General features: G+C 41.7%; 1 protein-coding gene across 1 annotated transcript in view; it reads left to right on the plus strand.

Annotated features, from left to right (window-relative positions):
* Window positions 1–21,497, plus strand: part of chrm3b (cholinergic receptor, muscarinic 3b) — a 746,602-nt gene that overhangs the window by 33,523 nt on the left and 691,582 nt on the right. The window contains exon 2 of the mRNA XM_087991240.1: window positions 4,293–4,386. The gene's annotated coding sequence lies outside the window, so the exon portion shown is untranslated. The remainder of the gene's footprint in view (window positions 1–4,292; window positions 4,387–21,497) is intronic.

Consider the following 21,497-nt stretch of genomic DNA (forward strand, 5'->3'; position numbering starts at 1 on the left):
TAAATGGAGGCTCTTCCAGTCAATCAAATGAATGCTCATGATTCCATGCCTAATTTGAAGACAAACAGGGATTTCTCCTGTTCCATAGTCACTATATCTTCTGCCTGGTGAACCTAATTGACTGGACTAATTCCTGAGATGGTAGAACTATCCTATAACGAATGGGCTTCCAGAATGTCTGGGAACCCTGCAGCTTCCCCAGTGCTGGAATTTAGGAGATTCAAGGGGGAGTCAGTGCCTTCATGGTTCGCAGTTTGAGAAGCCTCTGTGATCAAGACCTTGCCAACTACCTTCTCTCCCAGGCCTCTCATAACCCCCTCACTCCATACTCACAGCTCCACTTCTCTAGCCTGACTCCAAAACCCATGGTTTCCCTAATCTGAGGCATCAGACCTGCCTCATCCTGATTGGAGTGTAATCTCCTCCAACACCGCGATCTTTGGCCTCCCCTAACCTATCCACCAATTTTACCCCCGCACCATTTGGAATCATGATATAAGATGTAGACCATAAGAAAAAGGAGCAACATGAGGCTATTTGTCTCACCAAGTCTGTTCACCATTTGGTCATGCTCTTCTTCAGAATTTTTGATAAGGATGCCTTGTCATTTACCTCTAGATAGCCCGATCTAAAATCACTTAAAAAGTAATGTTTAAAAAAATTATATTGAAACAATTAGCAAACTCACCAGTGTGCAGTAGTAAGCTTCTCAGTGTATACTTTCTGATATTAAAATGTTTATAAATATGCTTACAAGTTAGTGCCTGTACACCTCAGGAAATGACTAGTCAAGTGAGTGTTCCCTAACCATCATGGTCAACTGAACCATACAATATGAAGCTGGTGATGTGACTAGCTATTCAAGCCAGGGTCTAGTCAGATGGAACTAAACGTCAAACCAGCACAAAAGATCACCTGCAATTAAACGTCTCTGACTTTAAATAACATTTAAACATTTCTCAAATATTTTGCCTTAACATAGCCGATTCTACCAGATTGAGACTGAGACGCATGACTCTTAAAGGGTGAATACAAAGGTATGCCATACATGATGATGTCATGTTGCTATGTGGGCAGAACAGTTTAGGATCTCCACAGACTAACTTTTAACAATCAGTTCCACCTCCGAATCTCTGTAACAGTGTCATTTGTATCAATGCAATCTGAACTAGTTTCTAACACACAATTAACAATAGATTGCTCACTGTAAGAGGCTCTTCTAGTTAGACTAGGGAGTGCTTTTCCTCCACCACACAAGATCACACAGACCTTGGAGTTAATGCCATTTAAAGACAATGATGGTAGCAAGCTTCATCATGAACAGCACCTCATGAGGTGGAGGGAGTTGGCATGTTCATGAGACAATAACTAGAAGAAGCAAATAGAAACTCAATGTCAAACAGTGAATATATACAATGAGTTCATTTTATTATTAACAATAGTAATTGACTGGTGTGAGTGATAATCTGTACAACTCAGTGTGGATCTGAATCCAATTTCATACATGCATAAAAATGTGTTCTTGTACTTCATCAGATCCAATCCTTTATTATCAGCAATTAAACTCATCTGCAAAATAATTTTAGACAATTTTACATGTATTACATTTGGGAGAGCAAGTGCATTTAAAATGACAGATGTTTATGGGATGTATGTTTTCTAAAATTCACTAGTTTTGCCGTAGCAAATTTTGTTTCCTCACGCCAGTTTCACACCATGCTGTCAGCATCATTACATGAGTATAAGCATTGAAGTGAATACCTGCGCACAACCATTTCCTTTTTATGTGTTGTGAAGTAATACCTGTCCAAAGGTATGTATCAGCTGTAATTCAGTAGGTAGCACATTTATTTCACAATCAGAAGGTTACTGTTCAAGTCTCATTTCAAGGTAAAGATCAATATTGATACTGCAGTGCTGTGGGATTGCTGTGTTGTTAGTGCTGTTATCTTCCCTGTGATTGGTTAAACTGATATCCTACATGCCCACTGCAGATGAACAATGGAAGCATTGGGCTAAATTACAGCACAAAAGCAGAGAATCTGGTCATAATCACATTGTGGTTTGTGGGAGTTCGCTTTGTTAAAAATGGCTGTGTTTCCTACATTATAGTAGTTCCTGCACTTTCAAATTACTTCATGAACTGTAATGGGCTTTGAGACATCCTGTGGTTGTATAAGTATAAATATACAAATGCAAAATCTTTCTTTAACTTATTTTTACAATTAAATAGAAAATCAGGCCAGACATTTGCAGCATGTTGCATTTTAAAAGAAACAAGCAAAAACAAAAATTGCTGGAGAAACTCAGCAGTTTTTAGGCAGTATCTGTGAAGAGAAATCAGTTAGTATTTTGAGTGACCCTTCCTCAGAACCCATTTCAAATCAGTTCTCAGCTCCATTTCAGAAGAATCTAATTGGAGCTTGCGAATCATGTTTCTCTTACAGATTTCCCTAAAATTCCTTGCATCCTTGGCTTTCCTTTCAACCAATGTTAGTATCAATCCATTAAACATTCTACCATAAACATACTACAGGGACCCATATATTTAAATCAAAGCAAAAGCGATTTGCAAAAGTTCTGAAAAATATTTTAATCAAGAGTAATGTCATGATATAATAGGTGCATTAATGCATATTTCATTACATTAGTAAGTGAGCTTTTATGGTCAGGCTGAGAGGGTGATATTTTTGTGAAGCCCATTCAACATTATCAGTCAATTCTAAGTGACAAAAGGCAATAAAGAGCTCCCTTCCTGCAGCCCATGTTTGGTAGGTATACCACAAAGCTATTAGGGATGGTACTTGAAGACTTTAATTGAGCAACAGTGAACAAATGGAGATATAGCTCTAAATCTGACTGGTGTGTGACCTGCAGCAGATCTTGCAGTTGGTCATATTCCTGAGCATCAGATGCCTTCTTCCTTCATGTAGTAGAGGTTATGGGTCTAGTACGTGTTCTCAAGGAGCTTTGGTGAGGTGCTGCAGTGCATCTTGTAGATGGTACAGATGCTGCCACTGTTTGATTGTGTACAGTGCAATGTTAAATCGTAGAATCCCCATATTATGGAACAAACCATTTGGCCCATTGAGTCCACACTGCACCTTCCGAAGAACGTCCCACTCAAACCCACTTGCCTACCCTATCCCCGTAACCCTACATTTCCCATGACTAATCCACCCAGCCTGTACATCCCTGGACACTATGGGTGATTTAACATTGCCAATTCAGCCTAACCTGCACATCTTTGGAGTGTGAGAGGAAACTGGAGCACCTTGCGTAAAACCACAGACACGGGAGAATGTGCAAACTCCACATAGGCAATCACCCGAATCAAACTCAGATCCCTGGCACTGTGAGGCCGCAGTGCTAACCACTGAGCCACCACTCTGCCCATAGGGTGGTGGAAGATGTGCCAATCAAGTAGGATACTTTGTCTTGGATTGTATGAAGCTACTTGAGTGTTGTTGAAGCTGCACTAATCCAAGCAAGAGGAGAATATTTTATTACACTCCTGACTTGAGCCTTGTGGGCAGACATTGGGGAGAAAGGAAATGAGTTACAGGCTGCAGAATTCTGAGCCTCCCAATTGCTGTTGCAGCCATGGTATTTTTATGGCTAGTCCAGTACAGTTTCTGATTAATGGCAACACCCCAAGATTTTAGTGGCCAATTAGAGAGCGACAATAGAGCAGAATGTACCCAAGTAGTTGCAATGGCAGCAGAATACACTAAATCATGCAGAAGACTATATGTCAGTCTCCAGTACGAGAAGATGATTAAGCTGGAGATGGGGAGACATTAGTGCATGCAACTTGCCCACTCAGGCAGGATGTCTGACCTGACCTCATACATTCAGACGACATACAGCATTTACTATTGATTTTCCCACCTATTTATTTGCTTGTGGCTCTTTGCAATACTGGACTCTCATGTCTACAACTTACTGTTCCCTAGAACTTAGTGCCATCTGCACACTTGGACCTGCACCTCCCTCTTATTGTTGTTTTTTATAAATGTGAAAAATTGAGGTTTCAGCACCAATTATTGAGAAACAACACTTGTCACATCTCACCAATCAATATGCATTTCCTTTACCCCTGTTCAGTCTCTTATGACTCAATTAGTAAATATCTAAAAGCACTAACATGCTGCATCTCAATATTTTAAGCGCTTTCATTCGAAGAAACTCTTTCTTTAATATCTCAGAAAAAGCAAATGCTCTCTATTAATGATACATTTTTCCCATATGTGTGTGTGCAATCATACAATATTAATCTCTTTCTTTCATAGATTATTTTTCTATTTGTTGACCTGACAATCAACTGTTTCTTCTCTGCAAGCAACCTCGGTAGAAACCTCATGAAATTCCCTGCAGAAGGAACAGGTACTTATTTGTTTCCAAGGGTTTAATAGAGCTTTTATCCTTTAGGGGGGATAGAGGTTTACAAATGTGGTTTCACACGGCGTAATGTCTCTAGGTGGTTGTCTGTCATCTTGGAATTTGCAGTGTTGCAGGATTTGTTCACTGATTTTAGCAAAATGTCATTACCTTTGTTGTTCTAATCTTTCCCTGCTCGCTCAGGTTTTAAGTTGTTTAAGCCTAATTTTAATTTTAAAAGATACCAAAGACTATCAAATGCTGAAAAATAATTCAAAAAAAATTGTGCTGTTGAATTCACGCTGTGGCAAAAGTAATTGCTTTGATAATTTTGTACTGAATGGATTTGTGGATCTCACAAGAAAATGCCTCCGTCTTAAGGGCACCTTACAGCAATCAATGGGGTCAAAACATCCAAACCTGCATTCGTCTGATTATCCTGTCATTGCCTATTGTCAATCCATCGTTCATGTCTGCTTCAGGGATTCTAAATTGGTTGCCAGCTGTAACTGAATCCTTGTGATAAAAACCGAGGTCATACTTCATGTCACTGCCATGTACAAAGTCAGACTGTTATTACATGCATGACTTGGCATCAACTGAAGAGAAAGGTTCTTCTATGCTGTTCACCTCTGTAGTGCACCTCGCTGGGTCTGACTCTTTGATATATTCTTCCCTGCTGCCAGTCTTATACCTGTCAATGTTAGTGGACAAGGAGTAAATGGGATGATTTGCTAAAAATGACAGAAATATTACAAGTTTTACAGCATAATATTTGCCAGCAGAAGCAAGTGGAACCTCTGGGGTAGGTGGGACCTCTACAAACAGGATGGTCTTCACCTGAACCAGAGGGGTACAAATATCCTGGGGGGAAACTTGCTAATGCTTTTCGGGAGAATTTAAACTAATTCAGCAAGGGGATGGGAACCCAAATTGTAGTTTGAGTATACAGGACATTGAGAGTAGTGAGGTTTGAAATAAGGTTTCAAAGTCACAAGAGGGTACTGGCAAGTTAGAAGTTGGTTTGAAGTGTGTCTACTTCAACACCAGAGAGCATCCGGAATAAGGTGAGTGAACTTGCATCATGGATTGGTACCTGGGGTTTCAGTGTCGTGCCCATTTCTGAGACATGGGTTGAGCAGGGACAGGAATGGTTTTTGCTGGTTCTGGAATGTAGATGCTTCAGTAAGAACAGAGAAGATGGTAAAAGACGAGGTGTGGCACTATTAGTCAAGCGCAGCAGGTCAGGCAACATCCTGGGACACCTCTGAGACATCCGGACCAACCAACCCAACCACCCCGTAGCCCAACACTTTAACTCCCCCTCCCACACCCCAAGGACATGCAGGTCCTTGGACTCTTCCATCGCCAGACCATGGCAACACGACGGTTGGAGGAAGAGCACCTCATCTTCTGCCTGGGAACCCTCCAACCACAAGGGATGAACTCAGATTTCTCCAGTTTCCTCATTTCCCCTCCCCCCAACTTGTCTCAGTCAAATCCCTCGAACTCAGCACCGCCTTCCTAACCTGCAATCATCTTCCTGACCTCTCTGCCCCCACTCCACTGCGGCCTATCACCCTCACCTTGACCTCCTTCCACCTATCGCATTTCCAAAGCCCCTCCCCCAAGTCCCTCCTCCCTACCTTTTATCTTAGCCTGCTGGACACACTTTCCTCATTCCTGAAGAAGGGCTTATGCCCAAAACGTCGATTCACCTGTTCCTTAGATGCTGCCTGACCTGCTGTGCTTTTCCAGCAACACATTTTCAGCTCTGATCTCCAGCATCTGCAGCCCTCATTTTCTCCTCCATTATTAGTCAAGGACAGGATTACAGTTGCTTAAAGGACGTTTGAGGACTCATATCTGAGGTAGTATGGGTTGAGGTTAGAAACAGGAAATGAGAGGTCACCCTGTTGGGAGCTTTCTGTAGGCCCCTGAATAGTTCCAGAGATGTAGAAAAAAGGATAGCAAAGATGATTCTCAATAGGAGTGAGAGTGACAGGGTAGATGTTATGGGGGTCTTTAACTTTTCAAATATTGACTAGGAATACTATTGTTCATGTACTTTAGATGGGTCAGTTTTTGTCCAGTGTGTGCAGGAGGGTTTCCTGTCGCATTATGTAGACAGGCCAACAAGGGGTGAGGTCACATTGGATTCAGTACTGGGCAATGCACCTAGCCAGGTGTTAGATTTGGAGGTAGGTGAGCACTTTGGTGATAGTGACTACAATTCGGTTATGTTTACTTGAGTGATGGAAAGGGATAAGTATATACTGCAGGGCAAGAGTTTTGGCTGGGGGAAAGGCAATTATGATGCGATTAGGCAAGATTTAGGATGCATTGAATGGGGAAGGAAACTGCAGGGGATGGGCACAATTGAAATGTGGAGCTTATTCAAGGAACAGCTACTAAAAGCCCTTGATAAGTATGTACCTGTCTGGCAGGGAGGAAGTGGTCGAGTGCAGGTGCCATGGTTTACTAAGGAAGTTGAATCTCTTGTCAAGGGGACAAAGAAGGAATATGTTAGGATGAGAGGTGAAGGCTCAGTTAGGATACTTGGGAGTTACAAGTTAGCCAGGAAAGACCTAAAGAAAGAGTTAAGAAGAGCCAGGAGGGGACATGAGAAGTTGTTGGCAGATAGGATCAAGGAAAATCCTAAGGCTTTCTGTAGGTATATCAGAAATAAATGAATGACTAGAGTAAGATTAGGGCCAATCAAGGATATCAGTGGGAAGTTGTGCGTGGAGTCAGAAGAGATAGGGGAAGTGCTTAAATGAATATTTTTCATCAGTATTCACACTAGAAAAAGATAATGTTGCCAAGATGAATACTGAGATAAAGGCTATTAGATGGGATAGGATTGAGATTAACAAGGAGGAGGTGTTAGCAATTCTGGAAAGTGTAAAAATAGATAAGTCTCCTGGGCCGGATGGGATTTATCCTAGGATTCTCTGAGAAGCTAGGGAGGAGATGGCCAAGCCTTTGGCTTTGACCTTTATATCGTCATTGTCTACAGGAATTGTCCTGAGGTTTTTTGGATAATAACAAATGTTGTCCCCTTGTTCAAGAAAGGGAGTAGAGACAACCCTAGTAATTATAGACCAATGAGCCTTACTTCAGTTGTAGATAAAGTGTTAGAAAAGGTTATAAGAGATAGAATTTATAACCATATAGAAAGGAGTAAGCTGATTAGGGATAGTCAACATGGTATTGTGAGGGGTAGGTCATGCTTACCCTTTAAGATGGTGACCAAAGAGGTGGATGAGAGTAAAGTGGTTGATGTGGTGTATATGGATTTCAGTAAAACCTTTGACAAGATTCCCCACAGTAGGCTGTTGCACAAAATATGGAGGTATGGGATTGAGGGTGATTTAGCGGTTTGGATGAGAAATTGGCTAGCTGAAAGAAGACAGAGGGTGGTGGTTGATGGGAAATGGTCATCCTGGAGGTCATTTACTAGTCATGTACAGCAAGGATCTGTTTTGGTTCCACTGCTGTTTGTCAATTTTATAAACAACCCGGATGAGGGTGTAGAAGGATGGGTTAGTAAATTTGCAGATGACACTATGGTTGGTTGAGTTGTGGATGGTGCAGAAGGATGTTGTAGTTGCAGAGCTGGGGTGAGAGGTGGAAAATTGAGTCTAATGTGGAAAAATGTGAAGTGGTTCACTTTGGAAGGAGTAACAGGAATACAGAATACTGGGCAAATGGTAAGATTCTTGGTAGTGTAGATCTTGATGTCCAGGTACATGTACTTTCAGATCCCAGAAAGTTGCCACCCAGGTTGACAGGGTTGTTAAGAAGGCAAATGGTGTGTGAGCTTTTATTGGTACAGGGATTGAGTTTCGGAGTCATGAGATCATGCTGCAGCTGTACAAAACTCTGGTGCTGCTGCACTTGGAGTATTATGTACATTTCTGGTCACCGCATTATAGGAAGGATGTTTGGAATGGGTTCAGAGGATGTTGCCTGGTATGGAGGGAACGTCTCATAAGGAAAGGCTGAGGGGCCTGAGGCTGTTTTTGTTAGAGGCAAGAAGGTTGAGTGGTGACTTAGTTGAAACATACAAGATGATCAGAGAGTTAGATAGGGTGGACAGTAAGAGCCTTTTTCCTCAGATGGTGATGGCTTAGCACGAGGGAGCATAGCTTTAATTTGAGGGTTGATAGATATAGGATAGATGTCAGAAGCAGTTTCTTTATTCAGAGAGTAGTAGGGGCTTGGAATGCACTGTCTGCAACAGGAGTAGACTCGCCAACTTTAACGGCATTTAAATGGTCATTTGATAGACATATGGATGAAAATAGAATGGTGTAGGATAGATGGGCTTCAGATTGGTTTCACACGTCAGTGCAACATCGAGGGCCAAAGGGCCTGTACTGTGTTGGAATGTTCTATGTTCTATGCTCTATTTCAGCCAGACTAGTTACAATTGGTTCTTTCGCAAACTCCGTTCAATTTCAAAGTCAGGCAAGCTACCACAGATCTAACTAATTTAACGTAATACTCTAACATATTTATTTGTACAACACCCAAATTATAAATCTCCCAAAGCTCAAGTCCAGGATATTAATCCACATTTACTGTCATTGCTTGGTAATTACTCAGCAGACCGAGCATGGACCACTTGGTATCCTCACAGGAGCAGATGTGGTCTTCTCCTGCGAGAGACGAGGGGATGTGAAGCCTAATATTGGGAAACTCACCACCCATGTGGGCACTCCCAACCCTGGTGGGGGCTGTAATGAGAGAAAGCAAGGGATTAAGTGAGATGAAAGTGGGTGGCATAGCTACCAGTGCTGGTGCAGGTGGAGGGAAGGTGGTGAAGTGTTAGGAACAATGCCAACTTCCCTTTCTCTGACATGTTGAGATTCCATTCCTGACTCAGCAGGGGAGCTCCAGAATGCCAGTTCTTGTCCACGTGCACCATGACCTTTTAAAGACAGTGCAAGGAATTCCCATTTCTTGGTGACACTCCGCAGAGATGTGAGTTGATCTGAGAACGGCATTTGATAAAATACATTGGAGGAATGGCCATAGGTAAGAGAATGAATGTGGTAGTTTTGGTAAGATGCAGTGAGGTAACCCACTCAGCCCTGCAGCAGAAATCCCTCTAAAAAACCCAAACCACTTCAAGCTTAGCCCAAAAAAATCAACCGCATGATTTTTGATTTCTTAACTTTAACATTTTGAATTCTAAACTTCTGCCTATCCATCTCTTTGTTAAAGAAGTTAACATCAGCTGATGCAACGTTCATTGTCGGGAATGATGGAGCAATTCTTCTGGTATCTAATTTAAATGTTAAATTTAATCAATTGCATTCATGTTATTCATTTCTTTAAGGATTGCAAAGATGTGTTCTATATTCTTTTAAACCTTTTCTGCAACGAAAGGAATCCCAGTCCTGAATATTTTCTTTTTTGACATTATATATAGGATATAGGAATTATATGAAATATTTCCTAGACCAGTATTTATTGTCCATCCCGAATTGACCAGAGGGAACCACATTGCTGTAACTCTAGAGTCACATGTAGGCTCCCAAAAACTGACAATGGATTCATGGTCTTCATTAGACTTTGCCATGGTAGGGTTTGAACCTGGGTCTCCAGACATTATCTGGGTCTCTGGATTAACAGATAATACTACTAGGCTATTGCCTTCCCTAGCTTCAGAGTTCTACATCCCAGAATTGCTCTAATTGCTTTTCTTGGAACTGAACCTGATTGTAATGTCTTTTTGACACCTCAAATAACTTCCAACTGTAACCTGAATACAGTTTAGGAACCATTTATTTAAAATGGTTTTGATGTTACAATGTTAGTAGACTACAGAAATTTCCCATTCAGCCCAACAGATCTGTGGCCAGTGGACTATGGGAGCAAACCCACAGAGTGTGCAAACTCCATAAAGACAGTTGCTTGAGGGTAGAATTGAACCCTGATCCTTGGCACTAGGAGGCAGCAGGCTAGCCACTGTGTCACCTAGTTTGTTTCACAATATCTTATTAAGTGGATCAGGGTAATTTTGACACCAAATAAATGCAAAGGGGGATGGGATGCGAAACCAATTTTGTGTAAAGATTCTATTTTTCTACAAAGGGCACATATCACAATTCTTGCTTCCTTTTTAGAAATGGGGCAAATATCCTAAACTGGTACTGCAACCGATACAGAAATATTGACCAGCCCAGTAATAAAGGCGAAAGTGAGGACTGCAGATACTCGAGAGTGTGGTGTGCTGGAAATACACAGCAGGTCAGACAGCATCCGAGGAGCAGGAAAATTGATGTTTTGGGCAAAAACATCATTCCTGATGAAGGGCTTTTGCCCGAAACATCGATTTAACCGCTCCTCAGATGCTGCCTGACCTGCTGTGCTTTTCCAGCACCACACTCCCGACAGCTCACTAATAAACTCTATTTAATCATTCATCCATTATTTTCAGTGGATGAAATAAACATTTGGCAGAATTCCTTCAAGACCTGTCCTGCTCCTGATGAGAAATTCTCATATTTGCTGCTCACAGCCAATCCAATATCTCCAGGCCAAGTAAAACATTCAAGTGGGGAATTTTGCTCCAAATTTCAAATACCTGTAGACCCATTCTTTTTTCAACATTTCTAAATCTTTCAGGTTAGCTGAATCTGAGGAAGACACCTATCTGCAAATTATAAGGGTGAAACATTAAGGAAATAAATATTGGAAACACACACAACAGATTTTCGAGGCTTTCAAGTTTTGGAATAGCTTTCTTGTGTAACTTGGTTGTTAAAAGCTAATTACTGACAGAAAGCTTGCAAAACAGAAATTGGAAAATTAGACCTTCCTTTGTCTTATGGGCCTCTAAGGCACTACCTGCAATGAACTGAAGGAGACGTTGCTATGTAACTTTGCACACTTTGTAGTGCAGAAGGAATTAGAGTAAAAAATGAAAGCACTGCGGATGCTGTAAATCAGAAACAAAAACAGAAATTGCTGGAACAACTCAGCAAGTCTGGCAGCACCAGGACTGAGGAAGGGTCACTGGTCCCGAGAAGTTCACTCTGATTTCTCGTCACAGATGCTGTCAGATCTGATGAGCTTTTCCAGCAATTGCTGTTTTTGTTTAAGAATTACACAGTGTTGATCGTAATGGTATGAGTATAGTTATGCATATTAGACAATTAAAACTGATTACTTGCACTACTGCACTCCTGTGACTTTCCTTCATCTCATTGAGTATTACCACAAGATCTTTTACATCCATTGGAGAGAGTGAGTGACAGTTTACCACCTGGCAACCTTCAATGGCTCAGCATTCGCTCAGCATTGTGCTGGAGCGTAAACGTTGTGCTCAAGTCAAAGGATGCCAAGACTTTGCGTAATCTTATTAACTGTGAATGAGGGGCCGGGGAGGGCACAAGAGAAGCTGTGTACATAGAAGATGCATTTGGTCTTCTCAATGCTCAAGAGCAGAATGCCTTGTTTCATCCATGACTTAATATTGAAATTGCAGTCTGATAGCCTAGGTCTGGTTCTAGATGGGAGGGATAGACAGTGGTGAATTACTTTTATAAAGAGATGTTATCAGGATGAAGTGCATTGATAAAAAGATATTGGATTATAAGCTGAGGGTGGTCTCCCAACAGAGCAGTATAAAAGTTGGCAGCAAACAGACTTTCCCTTGTCTATTCCATGCTTTTACTCTTCAGCTGTTTACTTATTCCAAGGTCAGAAGTCAGACAACACCAGGTTACAGTCCAACGGGTTTATTTGAAATCACATGCTTTCAGAGCATTGCACCTTTATTGGGTGAAGTGAGAGAGAAGCACACCGGCACAGAATTTACAGGCAGAGCGATCAAAAGATCATACAATTGGTGTGAGTGGAGTGTCGACAGGCTGAATAATAGGTCTCTGCAGGTGATCAAGGGTGTCAGATGTTGTGAGTAAAGTGCCAAGAGTTGATTAACATGTGAAGGGATAATCTATAATCCAATGAAATGTGGCAGAGAGATAATTAAAATAAATTAAAAACAAGGTGGTGCTGGAGACAAACCAAAAGATTGAAATAACTTAATCGATATAAGAGTTGCATGCCGAGGGTCTAACCAAGGTAATAAGTAATCTAAAATTGTGCAAACTAATTAAGGGAGAGAGATTGTAACAATTTATCAAGATAATGGTGTCAATCCAGGAAAGAAAGGAAGATTTTACAGATACAGTGGTGTGGCAGGGTCACATGTAGTGTGACATGAACCCAAATCATGGTTGAGGCTATCTTCATGGGTATGGAACTTGGCTATCAGTTTCTTCTCAGTAATTTTGCATTGTTGTGTGTCTCGAAGACTGCCTTGGAGGACGCCTACCCGAAGACTGGACACTGAACGTCCTTGACCGCTCAAGTATTCCCAAACAGGGAGGAAACATCCCTGTTTGGCAATTGTTGTCCGGTGTCCATTCATCTGCTGTTGTAGCGTCTGCATGGTCTAGCCAATATACCATGTCTCGGGGCGTCCTTGTCTCTAGTGTATGAAGTAGACCACACTAGTCGAGTCACATGAGTACCTGTTGTGTATGTAGTGGGTAGTGGTCCCATGTGTGATGTTAGAACTTAGAACATAGAGCATTACAGCGCAATACAGGCCCTTCAGCCCTTGATGTTGCACCAACCTGAGAAACCAATCTGAAGGCCATCTAACCTATATTATTCCATTCTTATCCATATGTCTATCCAATGACCATTTAAATGCCCTTAAGTTTGTCTACTACTGTTACAGGCAGTGAGTTCCATGCTCCGACTACACTCTGAGTTCAGAAACTGTCTGTGACATCTGTCCTGTATCCATCACCCCTCAATTTAAAGCTGTGTCCCCTCATGCTAACCATCACCATCTGATGGGTTGGACTCACTGACCAACCCATCTAACCCTCTGATTATCTTATACGTTAATATTCATGTTGATGGTCTGGCATGACTTGAAGACGTTGCCGTGGCAGGGTTGTGTGGTGTTGTGGTCTATGTTGTTCTGAAGGCTGAGTAGTTTGCTGTGAATGATGGTCTATTTAAAGTTTGGCAGTTATTTGAAGGCGAGAAGTGGGGGCGTAGGGATGATCTTGGCAAGACACTCGATGACAAGTTTAAGACTGTGGAGAACATGATGTAGTTTCTGTGGCTTGAGGAAGTATGGGACGACGATGGGTACTCTATCAGCGTATCCTGTGTCTGTCTTCTGAGGAGGTCATTGCAGTTTTTTGCTGTTGCACATCGGATTATAAGTCGCTTGTTGTTCAGCTGCTGTCACTTTACTCACACCATCTGACACTCTTGATCACCTGCAGAGACTTATTATTCAGCCTGTCGACACTCCACGCACACCATTTGTAAGATCTTTTGATCTCTCTGCCTATAAATTCTGTGGCTGTGCGCTTCTCTCTCACTTCACCTGAGAAAGGGGCAATACTCCGAAAGCTTGTGATTTCAAATAAATCTGTTTGACTATAACCTGGTGTCGTCTGACCTCTGACCTTGTCCACTGCAGTCCAACACCGACACCTCCATATCATGCTATATTATGAGAATTAGATTTCCATCTATCTTCAGGAGGAAGGCCCAACTCATTGAGCTGCTAGTCAAACAGAGGCTGAAAGCTGTGGCACACTCGGACTGGTGGCCAGGATTATTTTTATTGGAAAAAAAACCTTTATTCACAAAAAAATCTTTACGTGCATATACAGTTACTAAAGTTAATCAGTACTGTTTTTGCACATGTATGATAGGCAATCATGGGAATTTGGCATTCTCTGCAGTTACAAGAAAATTTAAGGCATTTCTTTCTTATAAAAGACTATGTTTACATGCATTTGATGCATCCGAGAGGCTCTGACAACTGAACAGACCCCCATTGTACTAGGGCAAAAAGACCATAAATGGTGGTCTTTCCGCAGATTGGTGGCCTTGATTGATATTGCATGGGGACAAAGATACACATGGCTGACGTGATACACAGGTAAGTCTGTGACCTCACTGTGCCATTGAATTGTAGTGATGGTGGGATAGCTTCCTCAATGGAGACATTAATTTAGCTCTAAAGGGTTTCAATGGAGCTAAAGGCAAGTGACCCATCTCACTCCTTCTTATCACCTGTCAAATAGTGTCATGGCAGATCTGTGTTCCCCCTTGTGCATGACCCATAAAGTTCTCTCTACTGGTTTGAGGGAAGACAGGTCAATGTTAATAGAGAAGCTTTGAAGAAACTGAAATAAGTTAAAGCAAAGCTGGGAGATTAATATCAACAGACAGCAAGAAAGGCCCAAAGGTTATTGAGCAAGTGTTAACAGTAGAAGCAAGGTTGGAAAACAAGGGATACCATTAAAATGGCAGAGAGGGTGGGAGTGAATAAAGAATGTGAGATGCAGCAGCTGGAAGCATTTATTATTCACAGAGAGTTTGGTTCAGATGCAATGACCAGGGAATCCTTGAGGAGTTACAGGACAAAATTAATATTTTCAGTTTGAAATTTTTCAGTGTCTAAGGGTTGGAGGAGCACCTGAATAAGCATCTGATCATTTCAAGCCACTTAATCTAATTCTGTGAAAATTGCTAGTGGGCTTGCTATGAGTGAGTGTTTCAGGGGTGCTGCTAACTGGTTTCAAAGTAACATGTCATGTTTCTCAAACATATTAAAATTTGTCGAGACAGCAATGGGAATGGATGAAGTAAACAATAGAAAGCTTGGGTTTGATCAAAGAATGTTCAACTAATTCAATCATGGTGAGGCTTGTCTGATGTTTAATTTCAAAATGTTCCATTGAGAGCCCATTGTGTAACATGAGGTGAAGGCTGAAAATTGGCCAAAGCCCAGTTTAAATGATGTGGCCACACTGCTGGTGTTTATTGGCCCTCTCTGTAGGCAGTTCCAACTTTGTATAGCAACGGGTGCCAAGGCACCTGCATCTCCATTAGTGACCCTCTGGTCGGTACAGGCTCCCAGGAGGGGTTTCAGCCAACTTCAGCTATCAGCAGCTCTTGGAGCTGGAGCAGAGGGGTCAGGGGGGTATCTCCCTGCTTCACACAGCTGTATGGTAACTATCATTAATGACCAATGCCTTAAGCAGCACCGAGCACTAAAGAATCCTGAACAGCACAGAGCCAACCCCAGCCTTACCCTCCCAACCTAATCGCTGCAAGGAAATTAAAAGCAGGCATCTGGTATCTGATGAAGACCTATTGCAAATGGTGTAGAAGGAACAGCTTGACTCTGTTTCTAGTCGGATATTGTCCAGGCACTCTTGCAACACAGGACATTGTAACGCTGTTATGGTCTGGTTTCAATCTCAGAAGCTGGTATAATCAGAAAATACCTTAACTGAGATAAAGTGAATTCTGGAATTCCTGTTCTCAGTGATCTGATGTGCACAATTCTCATGCATAATGTGTTTATGGCTGTAACAAAAATGTGGATGCTATTGAGCTATGTAACTAACATGTAACAAGAATATTGAGCCAGATTTTCCAAGGAGTGGTAATCTCACAGTCACCCTGCTCTTTATTTTGTACGTAAGGGAAATGCTCTGCATTCCTGACAGGAGATTCCAGTCAGGCTCTTTCAGAAACGCAATACATGGGCAGGGTGCTGATTGGGTAGAGGCTAGGATGTCAGAGGTAGAGTACCAGGTGGGTAAGGTGCCAGAATGCAAGGTGGTAATGGAGACAGGTAAGTGGGGTGTTTATGGCTGAGCAGGATGGATGGGAGATATCATGTCCAGTGGAGAGGGTGTGCTGGGGAGGAATGGTTGGCAGGGAGTTGAGTGGGCATCATATCCCAAAAGGTGGATTTTGGCAGGGGTGTTCACCAGCTCCCAGTAGGCTGAAGGGACTGGAGGTGAGGCAGGGGTATCAGGTCTTGAGCAGGTGGAGTCGGGTTCAGCTGCAGGACAAAGTGGAGTTGGGTCCAGAGTGGAAGAAGTAGGGGTCAAGTCTGAAACTGGGTGAGAGGGTTCTGCTCCTAGTGGAGGGATAGGGGGAATCAGGTATGAGATATTAGGAACTTGGGTGAGATGTAATTGGGAGCGTGTGAGTTACATTGGGTGTCAATTGAATAATTACTCAGGAGTTAGACTTGGTTGTTTAATAATTCTGATAGGCTAACTTTTCCTGAGTAACTAGTTACTTAATTCCCAATTCTCCAATTAAAATGGACATTTTTAAAGGGTTCCAGGTGTGGGGAATTGTCCAGTGAAATCTTCAATTTCCTGGGCAAGTCCTTTTGAATCTGTTAAAATGGGAATGCCACAGGGTTCCTGAGTGCAACTGTCTACACTGCAAAAACGACTGGACGTTGGTCCAGGCTTGGCTATCTCCGAACATCATAGCTGCTTCTTATGGAAATGAGTTGGAATGAAATTAATGAGCGTGAAATTAACTAGAATGAAATCTTATGGACTCCCCTGACCAACCCACTGAGAGTCACAGTCAACCCCTTTATTTTCATTCAGTACTAATGATAAGAAGTGAACTCCTAGATTTATTTTCTCTTGAAAGGAAGAAATCTAACCTTTGTCATGCAGGGCACTTTTTATCTGCAACACAAAAGTAATATATGATATTTGTGACAGAGACAGATGTCACTTTTGCATTTGTTTGTTACATCTATCAGTGTTAAGTGCTCCACAAGTACATTATGCTGGGACTGAGGACAGGAATCTGAAAAGGTGCCAAAATGTAAGAGTAAAGACAAGGATGGTGATGCTGTTACAATTTCAAGAGCGTGTTGCTGGAAAAGTACAGCAGGTCAGGCAGCATCCAAGGAGCAGGAGGATCAATGTTTTGGGCCAGAGCACTTCTTTTCCTGATGAAGGGCTCCGGCCCGAGACGTCGATTTCCTGCTCCTCGGATGCTGCTTGACCAGCTGTGCTTTTCCAGCAACACACTCTCAACTCTGATCTCCAGCATCTGCAGTCCTCACTTTCTCCATGCTGTTGCAATTTGTTTACTGGATTTGCAGATAGGTAGAACTGGCAGCGTTGTAGTTGTTGACCTTTCATAGCTCCAGTGGATTGCTCATGCCAGGATGAACTTGAGCAAGGTGTATACTTTAAATATACAACTGTCAGAGAATTGTCCAATTACAAATCGAGGCCACAAACAGATCTTGTAAAATTGACAAACACTGGTTTATTTCTCACGATATCGTGTAGAGGGTAAATTGACTGGACTGACACAAAATGGACACTTTGCACAGTTAAGTCAAGGGTTCTCCTCCCTGAGCTTCACATACCGACACTTCTTATAGGGTTACAGTGGTGGAATTTTCTTTATAAGACAATGCAGTTTTGATTACAGTTAATTGAAAACAATTGATGGATTCCAGCAGAATCCATCAGTTAACAATTATAACAGGAGGTTTAGCTAATCTGCAGAATGGGTGCTAATGGCTAGCATCCTGGCTTCAATAAGTCCCTAAAGTAGTTTTCATTTTTGTCAGGTACCTTGGTGCCACCTGGTCTACATGGGCTTTGTGGGGATTGAGTACCTGGGGAGGCAGGGAATGCCTTTGGGCTTCAGGAGCAGTGATACTATTGTGAGGAAGGAAAACCAGTTAGCAGGTCATCTAGGTAGTGTATTCCTTCAGTCGGGGGTGGGGGGAGGGTTAAGCTGCTTAAGTAATGCCTCGTTTCACTGTTAATTCCTGAGCTGAGTATAGTCAAGCTGAGGTGCCAGTGGCATTATGGGTGGGCTTTATTTGGCTAAGAGCAGACATGATTTCTGTGAGCAAGTGGTGGGCAGGCAGAATGTTTTTCTCCCACAACAAAGCATGTCCAACTGGAAAATATCATGAACTGAGGGATACCTTATTTGAGTACGCTGCCCATTCAGTTCCTGCATATCATTATCATATGCTTCCTGTTTTCCACACTAGTTTACAGTTTTCCATGAGTCCCTGACCCCTTTTCTTTTGTATGTTTTCCTGTGTGAACTTGAATAAGAATACAGATGGAAAGATTAGCAAGATGGAAACATTTCTTTTCTCTATTCTGCATGTGTATGGAAAGCGTACTGATCCGAGGTTATGGCATCACATTTATATCATCCTCTTCCTATGTGAGTGCTAATTTTTGTTTCAATTCTGTTTATGCTTTGTTAATGAGGCATCATTAGCACAAATGTTTGCTAAACTAAGCCAATCCGTTGTTTAAGGTTGAACATCTGACACTGGTAAATGTCCTACTGCTGGATATCATCAACTCTTCAAAAGATGATAGTGAAATGGAAAAAGAGAATCCAGCTGATTCAATCAGCGCTAAGTGCTGAATCATCCACAATGGACAATTGTCTCTACACTTGATATGTAATATTACTACTGGAACACTTTTTTTCCCCAAAAGCTGTTGATCCATTTATGGAATACCTCGTAAGGCAACAATTTCCACTCAGCCTAATTATCGAGCCTCATTATTAGAAACTATTACAGAAAATTAACTTCTCTCCAAACTCTAATTGTCCTCATGCATCAAGGGAAATGTTGCTTAGTACATTAAAGATAATGAGGAATCAGTTGCATCAAAGCTGGAATAATACATATGGCACAAAGATCTCTCCTTTCTTAAAAGGGGGTGTTTTTGTTCAAATGGTACTTGCTAATCTTTGTAATTTTGCCTCTGTCAAGGGTTGAAACGTAATGATGTAACTTGCACAGGAATGCATCACTATATCAATTGAGGAAGTCCCCAGGTTATACACAGTTTTCTGATAAAGGCGATAGTTTGTTGTTTTCAGTGACTACAGTTTTACCCCCTTTAAGGAAAAATACAAAAATGTTGAACATACTCAGCAATTCCGTCAGCATCTGTGGAGAGCTAGAAAGCTACTATTTCAGATTGATCATCTTTCATCTGAGCTGGTGAAAATTAAAGAGCGGTTAAACAGTGGAGAGGGTGGGAAAATAACTAGAATGAAGGTATCTGATAGTATGGAAGACAAGAGAGGTTAAATAACAAAAAAAGGTGGATGGAGATGATAAAGGAACAGGTAATGAAAGAAAAATGACTTGACAGAAGGTAAAAATAACTGCAGAATCAATCAGCAAAACCAAACAAGGACAGAGTTTAGAATTTGAAATTCTTGAGCTCAAGATTGGAAAGTTGTGCTCGATCAAAAAATGAGATGCTGTTCCTCCAGCTTCCATCAAGCTTCATTTTGGAACTGGCAAAGTGGTCAAGGGCAGCAAGACCACAGGGAAGATGGAACAGATAATTAAAATGACACAGAGGGCAGTAGTTCAGGACCACACAGTTTGGCTGGAAGTGTTCTATGAGGAGCTCACTTGATGTCTCCAGTGTGGATGAGGCTAAATTGTTTGACATGTTGCTTTGAGTTTGCTGCTACTTAATGCATCACCGAATAATAGCAGTGGAACTATTATCTGCACTCACCTTTTCTCTATCTTGCTGAAATTGTTTATTTACCTCACCAGTGTTTTCTCTTCCCAGCTCTTTGGGAGTCTTACACCCTTCTGTCCCTGAGGCACAGTTCGAATGTGCTGAGCCTTGAGTAAGTGACTTTAACAGTGATTGGCACAAGAGATTGGTTACCAGCAAGTCATTGGTGCATTTTGGAAGGTCAAATTCAGGTGTGAATTATACAATCAATGCAGTACCTTTAGGAGATTGACATATAGAGGGAACTGGATGCACAGGCCCATGATCCTTGAAAGTGGCAACACATGTGCATGAGGTGGTCAAGAAGGCATACAACATGCTTGTCTTCATCGGTTGGGGCATTGAATAATAAAGTTGGAAAGTTATGCTACAGTTGTACAAAATGTTAGTTAAGCCACATTTGGAATATTGCATGCAGTTCTGCTCACTACACTACCAGGAAGATTTGGATGCCTTAGGGGGGTTGCAAAGAAAGTTTACAGGATGTTGCGTGGTCTGGAAGGTTTAGTTATGAGGAGAGATTGTATAAACTTGAATTGTTTTTACTGGAAAGATGGAGGCTGAGGGTCGACGAAATTATGAGAGGCATAGATAGCATGGATAGTCAGAGGCTTTTTTCCCAGGGTGGAAAGGTCAAGTACAAGAGGGCACAAGTTCAAGGTGAGAGGGGGAAGGTTTAGGGGAGAAGTGTAGAGAAAATTTTTCACACAGTAGGTCATGGGCACCTGGAACGTGTTGCCAGTGGAGGTCGTGGAAGCAGGCATGTTAGCAACATTAAAGGCGTATCTTGATGAACACATGAACATAATGCAAACCAAGAGATAGAAACCATGAATTGTCAATAAGAAGCAGGTCTAAATAAGGAATAGGAATTGACTCAGGTTTGGTGGGCTGAAGAGTCTGTTTGTGTGCTGTGCTTTATAGTATATTGTATTGATTTAAAATACTCAGGAAAATTACAATACTTCTACCATAGCTTTGACTGGAATCAGGTAACGCACTCTTGACTTGGGATCAAAACTTCCCTGGCCTGTGGAATTCTGAATTCTCACCTAGTGACATTACAACTACACCGCTTCCTCACATGAGATTTCTCCAATTGAATCTGTTTCGGTTAGTGTCTACCCATGCATTTGGGTTCAAATTAGATTATCTTTCAGAATGTCTTTACATGTAAGGTTGTGAAGTATTTTCATGGTCAGAACTATTAGTGCTTGCTTGTTATTCCAGATCTACTGAATTAACTGTATTTAAGTATTCCAGCTGTCTGTGTGATTTGAAGTCAAATATTTGGATCATTAACCCAGATCTGTAGTGGTTTGCTAGTACAGTAATGTACCAATACATGCTATTATGTCACCAATCTCCTGTTATTGGGTAGGCAATGGCTTTGTGATAATTCAAAATCTGGAGCTCATCTGCTTCACTAATGTCCTTCCGAGAAGGAAATCTACTGCCGGTATGTTCTCAGGCCTATACGTGACTCCAGACCCACAGCAGTGTGATTGATTCTTGATTGGCTGTTATGTAATTAGAGATGAGTAATAAATGCTGGCCTAGCCAGAGATGCCCACATACTGTACATAGTTTTTTTTTAAAAGATATTCCCCAGTATTGGATATCTGTACTTTTGCCCACAGTAAAGATTAATAATTGCAGTTTTAACACTGTCAGTTCCAAACATCACCAATT

The sequence above is a fragment of the Chiloscyllium plagiosum genome, unplaced genomic scaffold, assembly GCF_037043375.1.
Source record: "Chiloscyllium plagiosum isolate Xiang-an unplaced genomic scaffold, Cpla_swu_hap1 HiC_scaffold_10, whole genome shotgun sequence".
Classification (NCBI taxonomy): Eukaryota; Metazoa; Chordata; class Chondrichthyes; order Orectolobiformes; family Hemiscylliidae; genus Chiloscyllium; species Chiloscyllium plagiosum.